The following is a 27,033-nucleotide window of genomic DNA, read 5'->3' as shown; positions in this document are numbered from 1 at the left end:
GAGGTGATGGGGTGTTCTTGTTATTGTTGGCTGTTTGTTTTATTTTTAGCTGAGAGACTTACGGGTTTCCAGATCTTTAAGAGTAAATAGGAGGGATTTTTTATGGCTTCAGTCAGGTCTCTACTTGAAGGGAAATTACTAGACATCCAAAGTACACTGTTATGTATTTGAGTAAGAAAAGAGTAATGCAAGAAAAGCTTAATTTTTCCCTCTTTTTAGCAGAGCAGGGACATTTGTTTTTGAATTTTACATGAACTTCCACATCAACTACTTTATAAAGCCGTCAAATTTTTTTAAAAGCATTAGTCACTAAAATATTGTGCTGGAAGCCAAAGGATGCTCAATGCACTTGAAAATCAATATATCTATTTGCATGTCTAAATATACAGTAGGACTCTCTTTTCAGATGGCTATTTTTTAAAAAAAGCTTCTTTTTCAGTGCCCATATGAAAGAATGGTAGGAGAATACTGATACCCTCACCTATATTGTAAAATCATCATAAAATAAAGATAATTCAGCAATGTGAGGAAAAACATGGATATTTAAGTCTTTTCTGTCACAAGTGCTAAGGCATAAGTGACCTCAGCAGAGCAGATAGGCTTCATTCACCTCTCTGTGAGTAGAACTGTAGGTGTTGATGCCAACTTGGGCTCTCAGCGTGTCTGTACACATTCTGTTGGCAGACTTTGTCCTGCCATGCCCATGTTCCAGGCAGAGCCACATGAGCACAGTCAGTACATGCGGAATCTGAGTGGAAACACTGGGCCCAACCTAGTGCACCGTGGCTTTTAAAAGACTATATTAAGTCAGTTTGGTATTGTATTAGCAATACTCGATGTTTTTTAATTGTCTAGCTAAGCAGGGGCAGAGGAAGCCTGATTCTGCCAGTGAAATGCCTTCTGCTTACCCTCTATGTTAATGGAACCTCATCTGAGCTTGGCACTTGAAAGCTTTTTTCCTCAGCAGCCTGAGGCAGTAGCTGTAATTGCCAGCTCATAAGTAGCTTCTTCAAAACAAAACCTTATTTATTCTTTTTTCCACACAACACAAGCTTTAATGGTTTGGAAATGAAGAGCAATTGCCCATTTTTTCTCTGTTTAGGACTACCTTAGTTTTTCCATATAACAGTAAAAGTTTAAGTTTATAAATATTCATTTCAAGCAACTAGTTTCCATTTCATCTTGAAAACCAGAATCTTTCTCTCTTTAAATATTTCTGCATAGCAAAAATTGAGTGCACTGCAGAGGGACCTTTACTAACAAAGGCCCAACCTGGTGTGTCCATTAAGTGAAAAAGAACAGTTTTTCTTCTGTCTTCCGTTTGTTTGCAGTTTACTAATATATATTCTGGTAGAATAGTTTTACAGATGTATGTTATATGTAATTAATAATAAAAAATATCCTCACCACCACAAGAAAAAAACTAGACATACATCATTGTCCACATTGCAGTTTTGTCCTTGAAAGTCACATATGCCTACTATTGGCTTTTTGTGATCTTCACTTATTGCCAACTGAAGTAACTTTAAATATTTAGCATTTTCTTGCTATGTTATGTGGAAGAAAAAAACTAGAACATGTGGTTTTATGCTGATCTCTTTTCTCAAAAGAAGTTTGTAATAAATATTCATCTTAACCTGAGGCATTGTCTTTATTTGACCTTGAGCATTTCAGCTGTACATACTTCCAGAGAACATCCTTAAAATAAGAATGGACTTCCATTTTCATCAAATCTATGCATTAGTCGGGAATATATTATTATGTGTATAATTATCCATAGGATAATTATGAACTTCGTTTTCCAAATCAATTCTATTCTCAGTGAACTTTACTGCTCAGTGTGATGTCCACTTGTCCACATCTTATAAATGTGAAGGCACAAAAGGGCAGAATTAAAGTCTGGAAAACTAAATATAGCATGTCTTACATTTGCAGTGCTTTTGTTTTCAACCTAAATATTATTTTAACTTGTGTTATTATATATTGGCTCACATAGGGGAACCGTAGAATTCTGCCTGCTGAGCATCATTAAGCACTTTGGTGCTCGGTGGGAGTTTGTTCATTAGGAGGAGTGTGTTATGAATTTTACTCTGTGTGCATCTATGTATGTGAGATAGAAGTAGGGAGAGCAAAGCAATGAGAAGAAAATACAAGATAAATCATTCACACATACGAAATAGCTAAATATCAGTACCCCTACTTAATAGAAGCAGAAAGGTATGGCACAGAAGCAAGTGAGAGTCAAATTGAGAGGGCTAGGAAGGAAAAGTCTCCTGAAACTTGTTGCTACTCCTGTTTGGAAGCTTGCCTGATTTCCACAGATTTAATCTACTTAGGAAAGAACCTCCTGTCTGGCATATTTTGCCTTTTGATTTATCATTTCATTTTAGATATTTGGCTAATCTTTTAATCTTCAGGCAGATGAAGGTAATATTGTATAATAGTTTATTTTGTAAGTTGTTCATATTTACAAATGACTTATATTACCAAGAAGAGGAAGAATCTGGTTGGCTTTTGTTTAACATCTAAATCATTGACATTCCAGTCTAGTAAATTTTTGATAACTCCACTAATAATAAGTCTGTTTACTCTTAATTTCTTGAAAAAAGTACTGAAAATTAAAATGTTAGATTTGATTTTGAAAATAATATAGCACAATTGTAGAAATGTAAAATTTTAAATGAAGTGTGACTTTTCTTGGATTTTATAATCCTAAATCAAGATGTTTATAGTTGAGAATAACCTGTGGAAGATTATTCTCTTATTCCATTTTACATGTCAAAGGCTGTGGGGCCAGAGGATGGGATGCTAATGTTTCAGCAAAAGGGTGTATTTTTGATTATCTTCAAGATGTATTTGCTGCCACTTTGAAGTGTTGAAAAAAGAAATTACTGGCTCAATTTTATTTTCATACTAGCCTTATTCTGTTGTTTTCTAATTCTATTAGCTTCTATTATTCACATCCATATGGATGTGAAGAATATCAGGCTTTCTGTTTTCCAGCACAGAGGCAGCATACCAATGCAGTATACCCACTCAGCATAAGCGACATCCATAAGATTTTCAAACACTTATTTTAACTATGCATGCATAAGATAGTATTTTTCCCTTGGTATGTGCATTAAAAACAAACAAGATTTAAAAAAAAATATTGAAGGAGGAGAGAAATGTGGAAAATGCATATTATCTGTTCCTTTAAATTATCTTTCCAAATATTTTTTTCTCTATGAAAGTAGCTAGAGCTTAAGCAACTCCTGCTGTCTTGTTGTTCGACATCCACTACTGCCCATCTGCCTATTGATTGGTAGGAAACTCCAAATGGGAATTTCATCTCATTAATCATGTCACATCACAGGGATTAGGACAAAAAAAAAAATCCTTTATGCTTCACAGCAGCCATCTAATGCCCAGTAAGACAAGTGAATGAATATGATATGGATAGAATATCTTTCCACTAATTAAAGGTCATCTGCTAAAAACTGTGAGTCAGACTTGCTTAGAATGTGCTGTAATCTTTGTCTACACATATTCAAGCTTTTCAAAATGCAAGGAACAGTAAATTCATATTTATAATTCTAATGTTAGTGTGGCCTAAGAATAAAACGCATCCATTAGAAAGTGTTGCAGTGACAGTACTTGCAATAGTGGTTCTCCCTGGATAGCTACTTGTAAAACCCCATTTCATTGATTCTTTCTTTTTCCCCCTCACATCGTCATTAATATCCATCCGCATGGCATTTCCCCTCTGATATGGTCTGTAATCCTCTCACACCACCACCAAATTGTTGCTATTCTATTCATAGTCCACATAATCTGCATTATAAGATACTAAGATTTTTCTAAGCCTGTTTGGTACTGTAACAAGCAAGAAAAAGCAATTAAAATTTCCAAGATGTGATTGAGCAGGTGAGGTGAGGTTTCCTTACAGTTAGGGCACTATGGCAGATGAGAGGGACACACACAGCCTTGGAAGAAAGCCAACTTATTAATGGAATTTGACCATGCAAAACTTGTTGAAATCCCTCTAGAACATCAAATGCCACATTATAATATCTTTACTGAGGTCTCTGCCATTCCCAGGAAATCTTCAATTCCCTTTTTAGAGTAAGATTTTTCAGTAACACTTCCCAAAGCAAGGTATGTGGGATGCGTTTTGCTTTGAATTTGTTTTGCTTTTTCTCTGCAATGAAAACTCTCATCAGTTAAAAGCAAGTAGGCAGGGTTCTTTTTGTTGTTGGAAAGAAACCTTCAGGGAAATAAGGTTTATTTTGTCAGAACTAAACAACTACTTTTGGTTGTTTTGTTTTTTGTTTGTTTCTTTTTCCCCCTTTTTTTCTTTTAAGCTAATACACAATTTTAAAGTTATAGAGATTTTTGCCCCTGAAATCACTGTTTATGATATCGTATTTAAATCTTGGAGGTCATTTTAGTTATGCTAATGGCTTGATTTGAAGGTTAGGTGATAATACAGATACAGTTTTAATTAAGAGACATGCAAATGTCTCTTTGTGGTTATAGTTGAGTTGGCAGATTGTTTCTTAACTCTTGATAATTTTTAGCCTACTGTTGATATACTAGACTATACGTTGTCTTTTGTAGTGGATGGTTTTGTTTTACTTGTCTATTGCATGTACTCATAGCTGTAGACTTTTTAATAAAAAAAAACAAATCTACCCTCTCAATATTCTCACTAGATCTCATTACTGATATCATTATTGTGAGAAAATGTCAATACAGCTAATATATAGATATCCCATTTGTGAAATTACTTGAGTAGTCAGGTAGACATTTTCACTTGTCATGTTCCAGGACTTACTAAGATGAGAGTAACAACTTCCCTACTTTATTGCTTTCTATTTGTTATTTTCTTTTCCATCACATATGTACATGCAGATGTATGTTGTAAGGTATGGAAGATATTCCTCCTGTATAAATCTACAATATGCTACCTAATGAACAGTGTCAACTAGATTGCTGCATGTGTAACTCAGTTGAAACGAAATATACACTTAAATGATAAGAGTACCACTAAGATTGTGCCGCTGAACTTGCAAATGCTAACAACTGACAAAATTGACTGTACAGTAGTTATGCTATTATCACATATTATATATTTAAGCAGGCTGTTGAGTGGTGAGGATTTAAACACCTTGGACAAAGGGAATCTCCTTATAACTGATCACATCCTTCCCCAATATAGAATCATAGAATCTTTTGAGTTAGAAGGGATCTTTAAAGGTTGTCTAGTCCAACTCCCTTGCAATGAATAGAGACATCTACACCTAGATCAGATTGCTCAGAGCCTGGTCCAGTCTCACCAAGCCCCAAGTCCTTTTCAGCAGGTCTGTGCTCCATCCTTATACCCTCCATCTTGTACTAAGGTGTTCAAGAAACATGTAGGTGTCTCACTTAGGGCTATGATTTAGTGGGCATTGTGATGTTGGGTTGATGATTGGATTTGGATGATCTTAGAGGTATTTTCCAACCTTAACAATCATATGATTCTTTGATAGTAGGGTTTGCCATGACCCAGGTGCAAGCATGAGGTTCTCATGGACCTACTGCTTAAGCCAGCCTAGGTCTTTCTGGATGACATCCTGTCCCTTGGGCATGTCAGCTGCACCACACAGTGTGGTGTCATCTGCAAACTTGCTGAGGGTGCACTTGATCCCACTGTCGATGTCATTGATGGAGGTGATAAAAAGTACTGGTTCCAGAACTGACCCTTGAGCAGCACCACTTGTCACTGATCTCCATCCAGACATTGACCCATTGACCACCACTCTGTGGGTATGATCTTGCGACTTGTTCCTCATCCATCAAACAGCCCCCCCATCAAATCCATATCTTTCCAATTTGGACTGTGTCAGACACCTTAAACATGCATGAATGTTTAACTCCACAAGAGGCCTCTCAAAGAGCTACTGAAATAAGTAGTAATAAAATTACATTTTCTGCTCCTAGAGGAAAATGAGACCAACACTGCAATCAGGGCAACCAATAGCATGCCAGTAGTGCCCATTCCTCTAATATGGGAAACTCTTCATTTCCTCCTTGCTCTCTACCATCTTTTTTTTTTTTTCTATCTTTTCACCAGTCTCATTTACATCTCTACAGTATGCTTCAGTCTCCATGGCTTAATTTACAAGGCATCAGATAGCAGTCTCTAAGCCACTCCTTATTGAGCTGCTGTTTACCAGTTCTGCTTTATTTTCAGCTGAATGGCTCCAAATCCTTCCGTATCATCAGTCCTCTTTTATCACAATCTAACATACTCCACCCTCTCCTTTTTCTCATGCTGGAGCCCAATTTGCCCTCCAGTTCCTGCATTCTCTTTCCATTCTTATGCTGGTTTTCTTCTTGAATTTAGTCCCACTTCTAAAGAAGTGAGGACATTCAGGCCCAGATTTACCAGATGACTTAACCAAGTGTTTTTTTATCCTTCCTATTCTGCTTTTTGCTACTGTGCATTTGTAGGAGATCAGATGCCCTTTCCATTCAGAAACCACAGGGGTTAGCTGTAGGGTGACTGATGCTGGAGTAGATCCCAGCTCCCTGTGCTTTTTTCCTACTGCATTTCCTACTCTGAAGAGGCTGAGGCACTATTAAACCAGGTGTTATTCATACATTTTCAGGGAATATTAAAGCTATTACTATTTGCAAAGCACTGTGTTTTGCTAGACTTTATATGTAACTGATTTTTTTTCCAGAAAAGTTAAATTTGAGATAGACAGATGGCATGCAAAATTTCAACTTTAATAGTTGATATTTTGCAACCTTGTAGGGAGATGCATCTACCAGTAATAGATAACATTGTTTGCAGCATCTGATGCACAGACTCAGATGTGAATGATCCAAATTGTTTATTACAAGTTCTCACATCACTCATATACCTTCACAAGTTTTCTTTTTCTAGTTTTCCCATCACCTTTGCATGTCAACAGAGCATTCTACAAAACACTCTTCAACTGTTCACACAGGCACTTACCCAATCAGAGCTGTGAGACATTCGTTCTTCTAGAGGTGTCCTTGGTTCTCATGCTGTTTATCTCGTTCCACAGCTTCTGCTCTGAACAGTTTTTCTTGTATTCCCACAACTGTTCATTCTCCCTATATCTTATAGGGCTACTTAAACAAGAGACAGAATAATTGAGTCTAATATAGACTGGGGATGAATAAGAATATTCAAGGGAAAGAAAACACATTATTTATCTTTTGAACTTTCAAGGGAATGTCTATACAGGTATATGGTATAATGTTCATTTTCCAAACTTGCTCAGAAATGGCAGATACTTCAACACAGCATTGCAGAAAATTTGTCACGATATTGCCAGTACTTGATGAGCACATCAAGCACCTAGGCATTTTGGCATGGCTAGGCAGTGTAGCTGGAGAACAAGGAAATATAACTGCACAACACAGATTGTCCTCTGGAGCTCATGTGCATGATCTGCACTCCTATTCTTTGCAGCTGAGCTCAATGGGTTCCTAAAGCAGGAGGTCTTTACAATGTATAGGGGGGATGCACATACATATCCTTGTAGTCTTTGCATTTTGATCTTGTAAAGCTGTCAATATCAGTTACTTCCTCATGTAGTGACAGTCAATCACCTCACATCTGACAAATATTGAGTAATCTACTCAACCTTTTGCCATTCAGAAAGAAGCTGACAAATCTTTCTTCTTGGCTATCTTGCTTATAATAACTTTTCTCAACAAAGAACAAAGAACTGCACTTCTTCTACAGACAAGCAGAAAGCTTCATCCCAAACTTCCTGAGACACTCAGAAAGAAGTCAACGGACATGGAAGAACATTTGCAGTTGCTCGTGACAAATTTCCTATTTTCTTTTCAATTATTTTACTGCAAGATAAACGACTTACAGTGAGAGAACAACCAGGCTTGGTGCTTAAAATAACTTCATACAGCATCCACCAAAAGAGATTTGAACGAATTGTGAGGCATTCCCGTTATTTTTGTAACACAGCAATACATTTGAAATGTAGAGAAATACAGTTCCAGAATCAGCTATTAAAACACACCCTGACTCTGCCCTGCAGGATAAGGAAAATATTTTCTGTGTCCTGCTTGCAGTCTCATTTACTCCTTGCCAAAATGATGGTATGTTAAGAGTTTTAAACTGGTTTATGCAAGTTAGAACTTGTATTTCCTGTTCATAGCCCTTATAGCCTCTTTCTGGTTAAAGACTTGTCATAGCACACCTTACACATATAGCATCATTGTGCTGCAAATCATACAATGAACAGGCAACTTGGAGAGGGACAGTGGCCCAATGCTGCAGAGCAGGCATGTCATTGTACAAGGATGTTGAGGCCAGGTAGCCACTGGTTCTACATATGGGTAGCCTTGATATACAGCCAGCAGCAGGACGTGGCCCAGGCCCGCTGCCAGTAGCTGGGTTTTCCCTTGGCTCTCTCTGTGATAGCTGCAATCTGCTGCTCACTCCCTGTTCCATACGTGGGTGTGAAGAGCTGCTTAAGGACAGCTTCCTGGGCACAGGAATGTGTGGCACAAAATCCTAAGGAAGAGTCATAGAATTGATCAGGTTGGAAAAGACCTTCAAGATCATCAAGTCCATCTACCTTAACTCTAACAACCCTCCATTAAATCATGTACCCGAGCTCCACATCTAAAGGGATTTTAAACACATTCAGGGATGGTGACTCAACCACCTCCCTGGGAAGCCTATTCCAGTGCTTTTAATGACCCTTTCTGTAAAAAAAGTTTTTCCTGATATCCAACCTAAACCTCCCCTGGCACAACTTGAGGTGATTTCCCCTCATCCTGTCACCAGTGAGAAGAAACCAACCCCGCTCTCATTGCAGTCACCTTTCAGGTTTTGGAAGAGAGCAATATTCTCAGCCTCCTCTTCCCCAGACTAAACAACCCCAGTTCCTTCAGTTGCTCCTCATAGGGTGTATTCTCCAGGCCCTTCTCCAGCCTTGTTGCCCTTCTTTTGACCTGCTCTAGCACCCCAGTGTCTTTTCTGTACTGAGGTGCCCAAAACTGGATACAGTACTCAAGGTGAGGCCTCGTCAGTGCCAAGTACAAGGGCAGGATTACTTCCCCAGTCCTGCTCACCACACTGTTCCTGATACAAGCCAGGATGCCATTGGCCTTTTTGGCCACCTGGGCACACTGCTGGCTCATATTCAGCCTACTGTTCATGAGTACTCCAAGGTTCCTTTCCATCAGGCAGCTTTCCAACCAGTCCTCCCCAAGCCTGTAGGGCTGCCTAAGGTTGCTGTGACCAAAATGCAGAACCCAACACTTGGCCCTATTGAAACTCATACAGTTTACCTTGGCCCATTGATCCAGAGTATCCAGGTCTCTCTGTAGTGCCTTTCTACTCTACCAGCCACCCCCTCCCAACTTGGTGTCATCTGGAAATTTACTGAGGGTACAGTTAATCCCCTCATCTAGATCTCTGATAAAGATGTTGAGCAGGAGTAATGGAGGAATAAGGAGGGTAATGAAGGCTGCTGGTGCCTGAAGCATGAGATATCCAGACGAATGGAATGTGGGTAGTTGAGCCATTTCTTATTTTTGTACCTGCATTTTCCCAAGTCTGGTTAGTATTTATAAATTTTTCTTCAAATTCCTTCCCAGGCTTGTTACCATTTTGAATAAGAACAGTCCACTTTTCATACAAGCTATTGAGAATCTGAAAAAGAGATGTTAGAGAGATGGGGAACAATCCCTCTGGAGTTCAGAGCATATATTGATTTCTAGTGTTTTATGGTAAGCAAAAGTTTAACAACCATAATTTTATGAAAATGACTATTGAATAAGACATCTGGTGAGAATTCATTTATGCCTTTTTACATTTTTAACAACCTGGCTATTTTTATTCTTCTCATCCTCTCAAAGGGAGTACAATGTAATGAAGCATGGAGCTGGAACTAGGCCACACCTCAGCTGGAAAATGTCAAATTCTATTATGCCACCCTCAAAAGCATAAATCATAGCTGCATTTTTTTAAAGGTAGAAAAATGGGAGGCAACAATATAAAACATTTATCTAAATTCATGCAATGTATTTATAACACAGAATGGTAGTGTGGGCTATTATGTATATAATGTAAAAATATATCTAAATATTTAAAGGCTAAAGTCTGTAGTATGTAGTCTCTATCTTTGCTCAGGACTCCTTTTGAACATTGTTCACTTCTTTGCATTTAGTTGTTCCTGCTATCAGTTAACAAACTTGCTTGCTTAATCTTGGAAATTACTAGTTACTTTGTTGCATGAAACCCTTATTTTATATAAATGAAATATTTTTAAGGGTCTTAAGTCTGAAAAGTGTACTAGACTACTATAATATCAAGAATTCCATGTTTCAATTCTTTGTATTGAGCATTGTTTCCTGTGTTTCATTGGTTAAATTATATGTGGGAAGGAAAGTGTGCCTCAGTATCAGCAGCATAAGTATTCAGACAAGTAGAGTGTTTACTTAGCATTTAGGAGGAGGATGGAAGACTCACAGATTCGTTTGCTCACTGTCTTCATGTTTCTTCAATATTCCTTTTATTCCAAGAGGACTGAATTATCTACTTGTATTCACAGTATGTTTCTGACTTTCTTGATATATTGTATATATCTCGCAATTCAACACCTTTTTTTTGTTGTTGTTTGTTTTAGTGTAATATGACATTGATATTTGTGACCATATGACATTTATAGGGACTGTAGATGTCCTTTAAGGGCATAGGATTACACATCTCTATCAGAGGTGTTTTGTCTGTAGCTCAGCCTGTAGCAGATGAAGATCTTGGACTGTTTTTAAAGCACAGGCTTGTACACTATAAGGTTTCTAGACTCACAGATCTCCTTTGTCTAGCCATGTTACAAAACATGTATTAGGCTGATTACAGTAAGTAGATCTTAGTACATTTACTGTATAGCAAATAGGCTACATTTGTTATTATGTAAGTGACTAAAAGGTGGCACAGACCCAAACTCAACCTCACTGCTACCAACCGAAAGCTCTTACTATACAAAACTAGTTATTGTCCAAAGCATATTATTTATTACCTAGTAAATATGTTCATAATGTGAAGTGCAGCCTTATACTTAGGCAAGTTTTGAAGCCTTGGTTAGAGCTATTGGGAGCCAAATAATGCAGCTGAAAACCACCTCTAAGAGCCATTAGTAGAACTGCATGTTTGCTAAGGTGTGTTGTGTTGAGTGCGGCTTCTTCTGTCCTGTATGCAGCTGTCTTGTCTCTATCCCCAGGTACAGGAGCAGCACTGAGGTATGCTAGTTTGTGCTCTCCACCCAGAGAGATCTTAGCATTTTGAGAAGATTAAGCTCAGACTGGAGGGCTTTATTTCTTTATTTCTAACTCAGATTGGAGGTGGTAGAAACAGGATCTTAATGCAGGAGTGAATTTGCTGTACTAAGTTACATTTCTGTCAACTAATACTTATGTACATAATTGACACACACTTTTCATTTTCTTCACTTGAAAAGGCCAGGTAGTCTTTTATTGTTTGAGAAAGCTCTTAAACCAAATAGTATTAATGTTATTGAGCTTCATTGTATGTAATGTATTTCCAGCTTATATCCAAACAGTGCTTTTGTGCAGTAATGTTTTAGTGGTAGACATTTAAAATCTTTTCTCCCATTCTGCTCTCTTACTGATTTGATCTCCTTGGCTTTCCGCAGTCTGTCTAAAGCGGAGGCAGAAGTGATCAAATGAGGAACCCGCAGCTAATGGTGGAGTTTAGAAGCTGTTCTTAAGTTATTCTTAAAAGTTTTCCAGCTATTCATAGGAGTTTAAGAAGCTATTCTTAGGATGTAGGATAGCATATGATAGCTGTGGAGTTAAAGCTGAAGGCAAATAGTTTAAGAATATTGCGGTTTGTCATGCAAAGTTTCAGCAGCAATAATATATTGCCAGCTTTTAGCAGTCAGTGATGGGTTAACGATCGAGCTTCTTGCTCAGCTCCAGACAGACATGCTACTGCTGGTTTTCAGCTATCTACTCACACTTAGTTTAGAAGTCGGCAGAAACGGGGTTTTCAGTGTTGGAGTAGACATTTGGCAATGTGTGAAGTGTCAGATGAGTGCTGGTGAATTTGAGAACGGGGGCGAGCATTTCTTTCGCGGAAGGAGAAAATATTCACAGCAGAAAGCACTCAACCTGAAACTGGAGGCACCTGACATGAAGTAGCTTTAAACTAGTCTGCTCCAATTACATGAAAAGCCAAATCCAAACTTGTCCTGCACGGCTGACACTCTGCCGACTTGATCAGCAAATACTGAAATCGAGCATCAAGGACCTAGCTGCATGCTTAATCAATATAAACCAAATACAGTGCTTAAACGGTGGTCTAAACTTGGCATACTGTGAAAGAATGTGTCTGAAAAGCCCTATCTGAAAGTGCAGAGAGAGGGGCCACCTGAGTGCCCGCTCTGGAACGAAGGGGTCTGAAGTGGAAGGCATGCAGAGGCCCCGGGATGCAGCCTGGGCAGAGCTGCTGCTGTGCCTTAGCTGCAGAAGAGGGCACAGGTGTGAGTGCTTGGTTTCTCTGCTTTTTGTTAATGCCTTTGGGACTTCAGCCCTTCCCTATATATCTTCATCTAAATGATAAAAGACTTGGTAAATGTAAAAAGCTACTCACTGGACTATTGTTAAGGAATTTTCCTATTAGATTTATCACCGCTTCTGTTAATTCCATTTAGTCTATTAATTTATCCTCTTTTAATTTATCAGGGCTTTCTGGGTTGTTTTTGTTTGTTTTTTGTTTTTGTTTTTTCTCCTCATCTACAAAGTGCTCGGTGTTGACAGTGACAGAAACCTCACAGGAAGCATTGACACGGTTTGAAAAATAATTCTGAAGCCTTTGTGTTGCTAAGGAAGTTTCATCAGTAGAACCAACAATTTAAGATTGTTTTCTCAGTGGTGGATGAGATAAAGGAGAACTATTTCCAGATTCAGTAATTTTGAAAACTGAAGGAAAGATCTTATCAGTTTGGTGACTACCTTGAATAGAATACTTCAAGAAAGACAAATAGGAAACAGGGGTACCTGTTTTGGTTTATAGCAGGAAAGAACCTGCAAAAATATTTTAAATAGCTGCCTTTGTCTGCTCTATTTTGCATTTAATATAAAATCTAAGCATCATTTTAAATACTTATTTTATATTTGCTCTGAAAGTAGTGCCTCCAATTTATTTCCATGGAAATGACAACAAATCTGAAGAGCACAGTAATGCTGTTTGACAGAGGAAATTCTCAACTACAAGATGCTATTTCTGGTCAGCACCATTAGCTGCGCATTTTTGTTGATGATGAGCAGGGGCCTGCATGCCACGCTCCTAAAATTGACATGGCCATCCAGAATGCGGCTCGTCTCACGTCACTGTCACAATGGATGAGCAAACTTAGTAGAAAATTAAGCCAAATTTATTAAATTACAAAAAGAGATCCTGTATGGGGTCTGAAATGCTGGAAATATTTTCATGTGTTTGGGTATCTTCCAAATCTTTCCCATGGGATAAAGAAATTTCTTTGGAAAACTTTATTTTCAGAATGTCAACCTAAGTTGCAGACATGTAAGAGGTATGAAGGAGTTTTCTTTGCACCAGGTACAAAATATGACTGTTTTGAGATTCAGCATCCTCAAATACATGACAAATCTGTTTAACAGACTAATGCATGCAATTAATTCGAACCCAAAAGCCTAGATCTAAATACAAACAAAAAGCAACCTTTGACTCTTCCCTATCAGGGGAAGCTCTCATTATGTTTTCTAAATACCAAGTATTCTGTTCTACCTTCATAGAAATAGGACTGGGACCTTGGAGCTATAGAGGCAGGTGATATTTTACTGTAACTGCAGTGAACTTGAACCATCCAAAGGGAATACATGACACATGTCTGTGTAGCTCAATTTAACGTGCCTGGTTAGACAAGCAAAAAAGCTCATGTGCAATGCATTTGCAGTATGTAGATATTGGTGTTACTTGGTATACTGCACAGTACATGCTCGGAAGCAGGTGTGTATGAAATCTTTGCAATAGATCATGAAAATGTGTTGGATACTTTAGAAAAAAAAATGCACTTTTTAAGATCAGTTTAATAGAGCTATAACTGAGCAAAAGTATATTTGGGTGCTGATCATTACTGAAAAATTATATCTAATGAGCAATGAAGAATGTACAAATCATTATTAAAATTATAATCTTTTAAAATTTTAACTTCAAATCTTCCATGTATATAATGCTGTGATTCATAATCCTGTTTTAGCAGTAATTAATTTTTGTGTGCTATTAATCATTTAGAGATCTTAAAAGTACATTTGACTGAGATGCAAATAAAATCTCCACAGATTAAAAATGGTCCACGTGTATCATGCGATGCTGGTTTGAAGATTTCTGGTGATGGGAGGAGGAAATTATTTTTTCCTTTGCTGGTAAAAATAGATCACATCTATTTTTGGACTCTGAACACAATCTACATTTCTAATTCTCAGACAGTGACTATGATTTACTGAATATATTTCTGAACTTTGAGCTTCAACAGCATGAAGATACTGGCCAGCTCTTCAGCTGGGGTAAATTAGTGTAACTTCCCTGGTCTTTTTTAAACTGACCTCATTCAAGATTTCTCTTATGCTTTTAGGCATTTCTGTTTTCTGATGCTTTGATTTGCCTTTTCTCAACTCTCTGAAGTAGTTTCAGATGATCAGTACACGAACGTCTGTGTTATTTATGAACTCGTTTGTTACTGGTTTTCTTTCTGGGACACTAGAATGTGGGATCTAAGCTTCAGTTTGCTTTTATATACCTCAGTTAATATGATCAAACCACTTTTCAATGTACTCTGTACAAACAATTCCTAGAAAGCACAAAGCAGGACTTCATCTGCATCCTCCTTTAGCTTTTTTCTACTCGATTCATCATGTAGGTATGCAGTTCTGTCATGATTGTGCAGTTTTGTTTTATCTGCATGCACCTTGGGGTATAGATACTGAAATACGTTCCCAATCATCCTCTTTTATTTCTGATCCCAGTTCCATATACAATCTTTTAAATAGCAAATTGGGGAGGGATGAGTGTTGGGTGTTGGGTGGGTTTTTTGGGTCAGATATTATTATATTATGAAAAAGAAACATAATGTGTAGGTACCTTTAATAAGGTCAATCATTCTGGTCTGTCAGTTTTCTGCACAGGTTGCTCAAAGAATAGATTTAATGGATCTACATAGAATGTCTTTTCTGTTTGCTTATGCGTTCTCATCTGGCAGAGTACTGCATCATTTGGAACAAACCCTGCATTGTGGGTAGGCCTTCTCTACTGAAGAGATACAGATTTCTGGCAAGGAATACTTTGTGGGGGAATCTATGTGTATCTTCTGTGTATATTTTGAGACAGAACGCCTAAGAATACAGCACAGAATATGATAATACAGAATATAGAAAAAAGTGGTTGATTACCATTTGTATTTTTAGTCTGCTCATCTCAGGAGAATGCCAAAACCAAACTTCAGCAGCCATATCCATCTGTATTATTCTTCATGTCAGTATAAAACAGTGAGACAGTTTCACAAACTAGATTAAGAATCATAGTTTATATTGCAGCATAAAATTACTAAAATTGTATATAAATCTGTATTGCAGATGATACGTTAATGCAAAAGCTCCAATTTATTTTTTTTCACTTTGTCTGTTTAAGCTACTGGGCAAGTTGTTGCATGAATAAATATATTTTCTTCCTCTGAAACTGTGTAATATTAAATGCTGTGTTGTTGGCATAAAATATAAGTTGATCAGACAGACAAAGATTATTATTCTGACAACAGCGTACACAAGGGTATCGTTGTACATTGAATTTCAGTGTGTAATATGGTATAAATCTTCATGAGAGCCTCAACTTTTATTGGCTGCACAGAAGGTGCTTTTCCTTATTAAATACGGGAGATAGTCCCAGGGGATTTTGTAAAAAAAAAAAAAAAATTTCATCCATTTTTTTCTTCTAGTCTCTGGGCCCTGACAGATACAGCTGGGTAAGCATTTCTCCTTTGACTGCTTGGCCAGATAAGCCATGCTTTGGCACTTGAGCCCTCAGCAGAACCCATCAGATCCCACAAAATCTCCACCTTTCCCATTCCATAAATGGATGTGTGTTCTCTCTACATCCTGCAGGACAAAAAAATAGCTTCTACAATTACCACTACTAACATTATAGAGGTGTGGGTTCTGCTTCTCTGTTGTTCCTTGGTAGCATCAACAGTCCGCATCCTTTCATTACGATTGCTGAGGATTTCCAGGGCATGGGGACACTAACAAGCACCTTCACTTCCATGCCCTACACAATGTGAAGGGACAAGGACACAAAGATGCTTTCTTGAATTTAAGCTACATGAATTATTTTCCTGGTCAGTGCAGGTATACTGTCCCTTTTTTGGAAGTAAGTAATTAGGAGACGTTCAAATCCAGTGCAAAAGCTTCTGTAACACCTTGTTCCACTTAATACTGAATGAAATACCAATATATTCACTGAAATTGGAACAGTAGAGCCATCCTAGGTAAAAACATTAATTACTCAGCTGTAGAGTGATGGTTATCTCACACACTGGGTAAGGTCACTGAGGATGAAGGTAGAGCTTAGACCTGTGCCCCTTCTCCAGATCTGCTGAATTCAGGGCTCGCTATTAGAATACCAAAGACCCAACATCACTTTTTCCCCCAAATTATTGTTCTTCATTATAAAAAGTTATCAGTTGTGATATTTCAGACTCTTTTAGAGCCCACATTAAAGGAATTGCCAGTAAAATTTGGATGTACTTTTTTTTTTTAACAATTAATGACATCAAAGTCTGACCAATTGCCTATAATTATCTTTTCTATCCAGGTACTTCGTGTTATAGCTTTATAGCATGATACACTTAAAATTTTAGGCCATACTAGTATTTTTTATATCAGTACCAGCTATAAAATCTGTATGCATCACCTTTATAGCATAAATTAGGACTGAAATTTGTGTTAAAGGACATGTTATTACTGTTGTTTCTCTGCTACTGACTTGTGTATTACTGTGTTGAGAGCAGCAGTTTTAAGAAGGATGAAAAAACACTTTTTTCAATCAAATGAACATGAAATTGCATACATTGTTTTCAAAATTACTTATCATATGTAAAGTTATATTGCACATAGCTAAGTAATAAAAGTGTATTTTTACGTGCTCTCCAAATAAGGTCACAGTGCTTATAAATGTCTTAGCATTAACCTGGGCAAGAAATTCTGGTGGCTATGCATGGAACAATGACAAGAAATGTTCCAAACACACACACACATGCTTATAGTCGATTTAAAAAATGCATGAAGTATAACTTGAAGGCTAACTCACATTTACAGTTCAGAAAGTATTTTTTCACTTGTGTATGAAAAGATATTGATGTGGGAAAACCATTCTGATGAGGAAATGGTAAGTGATTCTGTTAACTTAAAGTGAATATACTTTATTCACTGCTAATTTTAATCTGCGGAAGTGTTAATTTCTGTCAGCTGTTAATTCTCTCTTGTACCATAGGTAATATATAATTTTTGTAATGGTTTTCACAGCCTAATTTCCCCATTTTCTTCTGCTGGAATTGTGTATATATTTTCAAAATAGCAAAGTTAGGAGTAGCTGTAAGATGTAGTACAGTTTGTTTTGCTGTATCTGCCTCTTACCATAATAACTTTTTAACAAATGTTTGTGTTTTAATAGAGTTGGGTTTGCTTGTTTTTAGCTGAATATTTGTTTATTGTCTAATTGTTCTCTGGCTGTCAAACTGGCTGCATATCAACATCCAGGCAGCTGGGATTCTGAGCAGAGAAAATCAGCACAGATTTCCAGTAGAAGTGCTTCAAATACCAAGTAGATATTAGCATACAGCAAGTTAAAGATGAACTCTGAATGTTCCTTTACATTTTCTTTATCTGTGCTTGGTGCAAATTGATCATGATCTGTATCCTTCTGCTTCTAAACACATCCTTTTCCTTCTTCTCTCCATACGTTTTCTTCCCTTCTTCAGCTGCCCATCCTTTTCAGCCTTTAGGCAAGTCAGTTTAAACCATTTCTTTGCTCTTCGCCAGCACCTCTGCATATCAGATACCTCTACACCCAATATTACTTATCTGTATCTCCTTACTTGTATCTTCGTACTTTCTTACATTTATTTGCAGTTCATTCATACCTAGTTTCTGCTTGCAAAGATTTTATAACTCAAAATTGTGGTCTAGAAATGTAACTTCTGCCCATGAGCAGTGACAGACCTGTGGGAAGGATAAACTGGTACGTTACCTGTTTCTGACAGTTGCAGTTGCTGTAGCCTAGTACACTGTCCTTCTTCAAAACAGCTTTGTACTAACCATACTGCCTTCTCTGGATTTTCTGTCTCTGCTTGGATTTCTGAAAGCACATCCATGTTGGCCTCGCTACAGGTATTTGTTGTACACTCTGTACCCGCAGGAGGGTGGGCCAGCAGTCACTGTGAGAATTCAGGGGGAGCATTTTTTGTGCAAACGCTGATCCAGCTAGAGCACTTCAAAAACGTGATCCAGCAGGAGAAATGGTCACTGAGGCTGCTCTCCTGCAGGGTGTCTGCAGCTCAGAATAATAGCTCTCGAGTTATTAGCTGGTTTTGTTTGGCATTCATCTTCTGGAGTTACTGCCAATGTTATGTAGGCAGAAGAAAGTATAATACCACATTGATGAATATGTGTCATTTCCCCTTCTTTCCCTCAGAACTGTATAAAATAGAAGGGCATAATTAGAATTTAGGAAGTATAATGGATCAGGATTTATTTTGTGTTTTTCCCAGACTGAACAAATAATTTCTGTGTCTGATTTACAAATCTTCCAGCTGAGGAATGTACAGTTGAAACAGAATAAATATAATTTCTCAGTTGTGAGAATTGATCAGATTAGGAGAGAAACAGATGAGAAACAAGCCGTGGCCACAAGCAGGAGGAGTCAGCCTTCTCATGCACTGTGCACAGGCCAGCTGGCAGGACAGGTAGGTCCATGGGGTCTTGTGTGTCTCTACCATTCCTTGATGTGCCCTTTGCCACTGTGGTGTTTGTGGCTTCTGGCTTGTTCTTGTATCTAATCCACAAAACTTGAGTATGAGATTTGCTTGAAGTAAAGAAAAAGATGTTGAGCAGCAGGGTTCCTGCTCATAACAGTAATGGCTCTAAGTTAAATTTCAGACAATAAAGCAGTTCACACTAAAACATTACTTCTAGTTTATAATTCAATATTCCTGTTTTTGTCTGGTGGAAAAAGTACTTAACATTTAAACTTGGTGTGTCCTGTGTTGGCTTTGAGCATCTTAATGAAACATTCAGATTTGATAGAGGCTTGAATAGTTGATAGCATCTTCAGACTGGGAAGTTCTCCTGCCTCCCTTCCCCCATACACTGAATTATGTGCCATTATTTTATCTTCTTGATTATAGAGTATATTAAATCCAGAATTAAGACTGTAAATGCAACTCTTTTCACAATTCAGCGTGATAAACTATGTGATTTTGCTATTTAGAAGATTGTTTGCCAAGTATGTTACCACACTTTTTTCCTCTAAGCATATTTTCCAAGAATAATTAAGAAATAGCCATAAAGTTTCCCAGTTCATGAAAATGTAGTGGCAGATAGCTCAATGAAATCATACATGCAAGCAGAGATGGCAGAAGATGAGAATGGCCATATCAGGTGAAGCTGAAGGGTGCCGAGCCCATGTTCTGCCTAGGCATATGCAGAGGGAAAAGGTGGGTCAGCTGTGCATCAAGGCTACATATATCTGAGCCAGAAATCCACGAGGGCATTGATGAGGACACTGAAGCCAAAGGCACTATCTGTGTGCTTAATCACCCCAGACACCTGTGTTTTGTGGGATTTTTTTTCCTTTCCTGAAATGACAAGATCACTGATCAGATGTAAGCTAACACCTTAGCAACAGCTCTCCACCAGAGTTCCCACAGTAGAAGGGATGCTTCCTTCTGTTGCTTTCCCTGATACATGACACTTTGAGAGGCTTGACTTCTTGTATCAAATGTCAAGTGATCATTTTCTTGTCATTTGCCTTGTGGCATTGATGATTACATGGACCTCTTTCTCAATCTTTTTTTTCCCCCAAGATTTCTATGTCTTGGTTTGTGTAGATGTTCCTCATACAGATTATTGAATGATACTTCAAAAGTTTAGAATAAAAAAAAACTTTTTTTAATGCAAAGTGATACTTGATTTTCCACTATTAATTAGTTCTTGTAGACTGGTGTAATGTTTCATTACCATGTAAGACAAAGCTACAGATATTTAATGACAATTTCAATCATCTATTTCTATTGTATTCTCTGGCAATATAATCTCCAAATTAATTATTCCCATGCTTTTGACTTCATTTTCATTTCACACATGGTCACAAATGATGCGTAAGTTGTTGAGCATGGAGTTAAGACACAAGACCTCATCAACATAAATTAGTCTGTAAATTTGTGAAATCTGTAATGAGTAATTTTTTCCAGTGATTGCAGAAATGTATAAGCATAGTTATAAATGCGTGGAAATATTCCTTGAAAGATATGCAAAGGTATCATAGAATTTCTGCAAAGAGAAGCCTTGCTTTTGTCTGAGCATCTCTGTCTATGGAGCAAGCAATCTTACTCCGCAAGCAGGATACCGACCATTTGGTGCTCCGTACTTAGGAACAGACAGTGATGTTTTATCTTATTTTTGAGGTTTTATGTTCCTTTTAGAAAAATAGTCCTTCCCAATAAAATTGTGTACTTCAGTATTACGCATTACACTGAACATTCATTCCATCCTCCAGCCCAGACGCTAGGAGCAGTGGTCTGGTGGTGTCTGTAACTCAGTGCTGCTGTGATTCCTTGCAGTGAGCTTCTGCTGTCCTTCTCCTACCCCATTCTCTCCTGAAAGGGAAGATTATTTATTCTTCTCAGGGGGAAAAGAGGGGAAAGGCATGAGGAAACTTGATGGCCAGCATAACAGGGAGAACGTTCTGGAAAAGCCAGCCTCAGTGAGGGCCAAGGGGTGCTAAGGCATGCCAGATAGAAGGCTGGGAAATACGAAGGAACATAACAGCTACTGCTCTCAGTAGCAGACCAAGTGTGAGCCAGAAACAGATCAAGTCAACAGGAGTTTCATAGAATCATGTTATGGCCCAAAGCAGGGGAAGGTGATCTCCTTCCATCCTGAAGGTGAGTGATGCTTTCAGGAGGCAGAGAACTGAGGGAGAGGGCTCTCTGCTCTTCCATCCTGATTCCAAAGCCATGCAACAGAAAATTTGTTCATAGCAATGCCATAAGCTTTGGGTGGAGGATCTGCAGTGTTATAGGGAACAACTGCATGCACTATTTCAGCGATGGCTTTTAAATGCCTGATTTTGGTGAGGAAGATCCTGACCTCCCCAGCTTTAAGCAAGAAGAAAAGCAGACTTGAAAGCAAAGGATCCTTTGCTTGCAAGAGCCCAGGAGCAGCTTATCACTGAGTTAGAGTTTATAAGAAATAAGCAGTAAATTGTGTCAAATTTGGATGTAGCATCCTTCTAGGTCTGTAAGTCTCAGGAGAGAGAAGAATATTTTATAAAAAGAAACAAGATAACCTCAAACAGTGGTGTCACCAAAGAGCAACTACCAACATATTTGTGTATCCAGGAAAACGACTCCTGGAATATTTCCAAAATCACTTCTGGCTCTGTGTAAATTAGGAAGATGAATGCATATGCCCATGAATTGTTTAACTGTAGAAATGTCTTCTTTTCCTATATAACAGATGCACGAAAGGGAATGGGAATGTTTTATAACTTAGGGTTTTAAATAATAAATTAACGGCTTCTATTGTCAGTTTGAGAAGTTTTGATGTTTTGTGTGATGTGTAATACTGAAGTATTACACAATTTTGAACAATTTTGGGGGGAAGAATTATTTTTCTCTTTTTAAAGGGAATATAAAACCTCAGAAGTAAGATAAAACATCACAGTCTGTTTCTAAATACTTTGCATCTTAATATGCTTGAAGTTCAGGCAGTAAGTAATTTCTGAGTTTTTCCCTTGAGCTGCGTAGTTCTTTTCATATGTAATTATTCTCTGAGTGCATTAGATAATGCTATGGTTCCCACAGCTGTATACACATCTATAAATCATTAATGAGGCAGTTAACTGAAACAAAACTATAAAAGATTTGCATTACCCGGCAGAACCCAGCCTTAATTGACTTCCAGTTATTTACAATTAATTTTTCCATTTGGAATAATGATTGCAAGTAACTTTGGGTTGGTTTTTTTATGACTCAGGAATTAGATGCTGACTATTCATCAAAAGTTTTTACAACAGGACTCTGTCAATGGACAGTAATGAGCTTGAGGTAATCTTATTTTTACATACTCACACACCCCCACACATTGGCAGAGGAGACAGGAGTGGGAGCAAGGGGTTTGTAGTAAAATGGGGACACGAATACGTGCTTCTTTATGCATTTTTTTAATCACATACCTAAGTTTTTCAACAATTAATTTCTTTTCCTGATTTCAGCATCTAGCTGAAAGGCAGCACAATGAATAGAGCTGGCTCCAGCTCAGGCTAGAATAAACTGCGTGCATGAGGAGTGAGTAAATATTTCTATCTTTCTATCCTAAAAGACTATAAAATAGAAGCTAAGAAATAAATAATGTAAAAGCTATTAAGTAAATATTAATTCATTATGCTATTTAAAAGATTACTTTTGTAGAAATACACTGCACAAAGTAAATCCTTGTTAGCTTGTCATTATTTGCAAGGCATAGGCATTGAGGCCGTGAGTCAGACTCTGGACATGCACAACAAAAAGATCTGCTCTCTCTGCCGTGTAAGCATAACTCTCATTGACATTAATAGGCTCTGAATGTGTTCATCAGGAAGAGATGTCATGTTCAAATTCCTAATAAAACTTAAGCCAAAAAGAGCCAGAGCCCATTTGCAGCGGCTGATGTTATCTTACATTATCTTTCAATCTTTAATTTTCAAAATGCCTAAGCAGTTAGATCTCATCAATAGTAACTGCTGGTCATTTCTCTGTTTCTACATCTTAGCTGTAAAATCTTACATACTGAGGTGCATTCTATTGAAACCACTGTCCTTGGGAACTAGTCCTTCTCTGATACACAAGCAAATGGGACTTTTTTCCCCTTTGCTACGCTCGCTGGATACCAGATGCATAAATACATGGTCAGGCTTGTTTCTTTCTTCCCCTGCTGCCCGCTCCACGATACAGCTGTCATGCTAAGAAAGGAGAATAGACTTCTTTTCTTTCTTGTTTCAAAATAAGTAATTTCATTGTCCTTCAATTTATATTTGAGTTTCTTTCCATTTATGAAAATTGGCTAGGCAGGCTGCTCGGAGCGAGGAACTGAAACTAAAATCAGCAGTGAGTACAGAAAGGGGTGGCTGTAAAGAGTATGAGATGCTTTGAATTCTCTAAGTTTCGTAGACCAAAAGACAGACAGTGGTAAATGGGGGAGGGTTTAATTCTGAGCAGAGGTGAACTAGCGGCTGCTTTCCTCGCCTTATCAATAGGTGCCAGCAAAAGGCCACTATAATTGATCTAGAAAATGTGGGCCCCATGACAATCAAACACGCGTAACCTTGAAAATCTTGCAATCTAGTGCTGAAGTAATTTTTTCCCAGGTTATGTTCCGCTGGATTATGTTACGATGTGCAATGTGAAGTAACGTGACAAGACTAGACATGGGTCATTCAGTCTGTCAGTAATTCAGAGCCTGGCAAATTGGTCCTCCCTCTTCACCAGTCCATGAACTTCACAAATACTTTACTTATTCATGCTGCACCAGCTAGCTCATTATTTTAGCTGGAAATACCACTGTGATGTGTAAAATTTGAGAGGCTTTTCTTTTTGAAATCGGGCCGGTACAAGAAGAGCAAACTGTATTATTGTTTTATTATTAAGCTACCACATTCTGCCAACACACCACTGGTAATTACATTGCAAGTAATTGCACAGTTGATAAACTGTGCAGCATAATTTACTCTATCATTGTCTGACTGTGATCACGATGCTTCTTTTTGGGCTGGATTTCCTGGGGTGGAGAAAGGCCTACTTTGCTTCTTGTAAACTTAGATCTCCTATAACCTTTTATGCATGTGCATGCTACTGCTGTCATCACTGTTTTTTTTTTTTCTCTTACTGGCTGCAACTATTTGATAATGAAAAAACTGAGAAGTCCACCAAATTCCGGAAAGTATTAAACTGATCCATGCCTTCTTTCTTATATGGATTCTGAGCAGTGTGTTACTGCTTGTCTTCAAAAGAGGGTAGAAGAGAAACCAAGGCTTAGGAGTTTCTTGAACGTTTTCTTAGAAGAAGCCAAAAATAATGTCCATGAAAATACAGCTTTCAGTTGGTGAAAAATTCTGTTTATTTGAAAAGCTATTAACTACCAAAAATATGTAATTTACTTACCAGCGCTGTTATAAATCAAGAATTTAGTCCTGCAGTGCTTCTCATCACAATAGCAGACGTCTCATTTTTCTGTGACTCCTTGCAGTGTTACGAGCATGGCCTGGTTCTGATTTGTGAATCAGCTCTGTGAATTAAATACAACTGCTTTTCTCTTTTTCCTTTTTTTTTTTTTCCAAGTTAGTGTGAGCGGAACATATTAAATATTAGAAGAAATAAAGAATTACAATCAAGGTGCGAGGAATTCATTTTTTCCTTGGAATGTAATTTCAGTATTATACTACCAGGAAAAAGCTATGAAAGGAATCACTGGTTTTTCCACTGCTTTGCACGTTGTAGAGTCATTTCAACATGTGTAATATGGGTGTCAAATGCTAATAAATCAGCTGTCAAATGCTATCAAATACTTGCACAGGTGTAAATGATCACATAAAATGCAAAGCACTGATCTGACACAAAAAATCTCTGATTACCATTTCTGTCTTCATCAGTTTTATGGAACTATTAAAAGAACCCCAGTCCAATAAGGAGCTTATTCCTCATTATCCAGGTTACTAGCTTTTTTTGGTCTCATTTCCTACTTTTAGCAAGTTTGTCTTTCTTTTTTATTCCCATTTGACATCAAGAGAGAAAATGCAACAACTTAAATGGTACTGCTTTGGACTGATCTACTAACAAAAACATTGTTTCATGATTGTAAGAATGATGGAGCTTTTTTTTTTTCCAGCCAGAACATCTCTGTAAGTGCCCCAGCATCATCAACTGATGGCAGCACAGCTCTGGGAATAAACAGACTTCAGCTAATGGCAGGAATCGACAGGGGAAACATGAAACAGGTATTTCTTCTTCATAGACAGTGAAACATGATTGAAGTTAAATGCCACATCCTACTAGCACTGGAGCCAGTTAAATTTTATTCCTCATGTCTATTTATTCGTCTTTTTTTAAAAAAAGTTCATCTAGTTTCATTTAGTACCCATGTTTTTCCCCTTTGTATTTGGCACTTCTGTGTTGGTAGAAATGAAAACTCTGCAGGCACTGCATAGACTGCAGCCCCAGGGCTGTGCCTATGTGGTGATTCTGTGACAAACTACTTAATGTTTGCATTAGGCTGTATATTTGGAATGCACTCTTAATACTCCTGCTATTAAAGATCCTATATTGTAATATTCATTAAAAGAGAACTGTAATGCAACCATTATTAGAAAGAAACCAGCATTCACCCAGTGATTCAAAATCGCTGAGCGTCTATATGTTGTCTTATTTCAGTCTTCTATGAAAAATAAGTGTGTGTATCTCGTTGGCTGACTGGAGCCCATAATATTACATCAGAGATGGGCCAGTTTTGAATAGCTCTGTATGAACTTCCCACCTCTCTGGCTGTTCCATCACCACCATCTCTGATTCCCCACCAATCATTCCCAAATACTGGGCATCTACTTTTTTATTAGGGAGAGCAAGCATATGTATGGCCTTACTTAACTGAGCTTGTTGGTTTTTAACATAAACACTTTTAGATAATGACCTTAAACACTGAGGCTGTCCCAGCTCTGCTGTCTTTGTCTTAGAGGTAGGGTCTGCAATTAGCCATGCAGATAAACAGACAACATACCAGGAGCTATGAGTCCCTAATAAGCATGAAGATGAGCAACTGTATTTTAAAGACAGCAGAAGCATTTCCATGTCTCATAACTAAACTCTGTTGCAGCAGCCAAAGCAAAGAGCTGGAAAAAGGTATCCACAACCTTGTGAATGCACATTTCAGTGCCACTTTTGTGCAACTGATGCATGCATTTTCAAAGAAAGATATAGCATCAAATGTCTTTCTAAAAAGCTTATGTGCTATAAAAGATCTAATATGTTTAGGATGGTTTTGATGGTTCTGTGTTCACGTTCAGAATTTTGGATTATGTCAAGTCACATAATGAAGATACAGTAAAATCTTACTGTATTTCTAAATGAATTCAGCATAATCATTCTTTTTATTTTAAAAAATGAGCTCCAGTAAGACTTTTTTTCCCTTTCCTTTTATTACCACACTGCAATTTTCATGCAAAGGATGATCTATTAAGAAGCCGGTGTTAGCTGGCCATCAGAAGCAGAAATGGATGATGGTTTAATGGAAAGGGAGTGAGCTGCAGTATTTGTGCTGTGCTGACACTGAATCGGTTCATTTCAATTGATTTCTTTGAGGAACAATTATCAAAGTGCAGTAATTCATAATTTCTCTATAAATCCAGAAATTAAAAAATACTTCCTGTTTTTTTCTCCCCTTTCATCCCAACTTTAGATAGTCCAAGACTCCCTTACTTGCAGACAGAACTAAAGTTAAAGTTTTTATTAACAGTAATGTTACAAGGGCTTAAACACCTGTAGTACGCACAACAAACAACTACAGCACCTGGCCAGGCTTAACAAAACTGCAGACCCCTCCCCATCTCGCTGCCAGGCAGCAGGTGGTCAGCTGCTGGGCAGGGGCAGGAGGGCTCTGTGCCAGCACTGCTGCCAGAGCTCACAGCCATACAGGGCAATGGGGCTGCGCTCTGACTCACGT

General features: G+C 37.9%; 1 long non-coding RNA gene across 6 annotated transcripts in view; it reads left to right on the top strand.

The window, feature by feature from the left end:
* Positions 1-27,033, top strand: part of LOC116229669 (uncharacterized) — a 292,007-nt gene that overhangs the window by 247,781 nt on the left and 17,193 nt on the right. For 5 of the 6 annotated variants that reach the window (XR_016471104.1, XR_016471103.1, XR_016471105.1 and 2 more), the window contains one exon: positions 25,207-25,315. This is a non-coding gene — a long non-coding RNA (uncharacterized LOC116229669). Of the gene's footprint in view, positions 1-22,558; positions 22,632-25,206; positions 25,316-27,033 lie in introns of all 6 variants that reach the window. The other variant, XR_016471100.1, reaches the window with a different exon arrangement.

The sequence above is a fragment of the Phasianus colchicus genome, chromosome 14, assembly GCF_987193195.1.
Source record: "Phasianus colchicus chromosome 14, bPhaCol1.hap1.1, whole genome shotgun sequence".
Lineage (NCBI taxonomy): Eukaryota > Metazoa > Chordata > Aves > Galliformes > Phasianidae > Phasianus > Phasianus colchicus.
The sequence above is the reverse complement of the archived record's forward strand: the minus strand, read 5'-3'. Positions and strand labels throughout refer to the sequence as shown.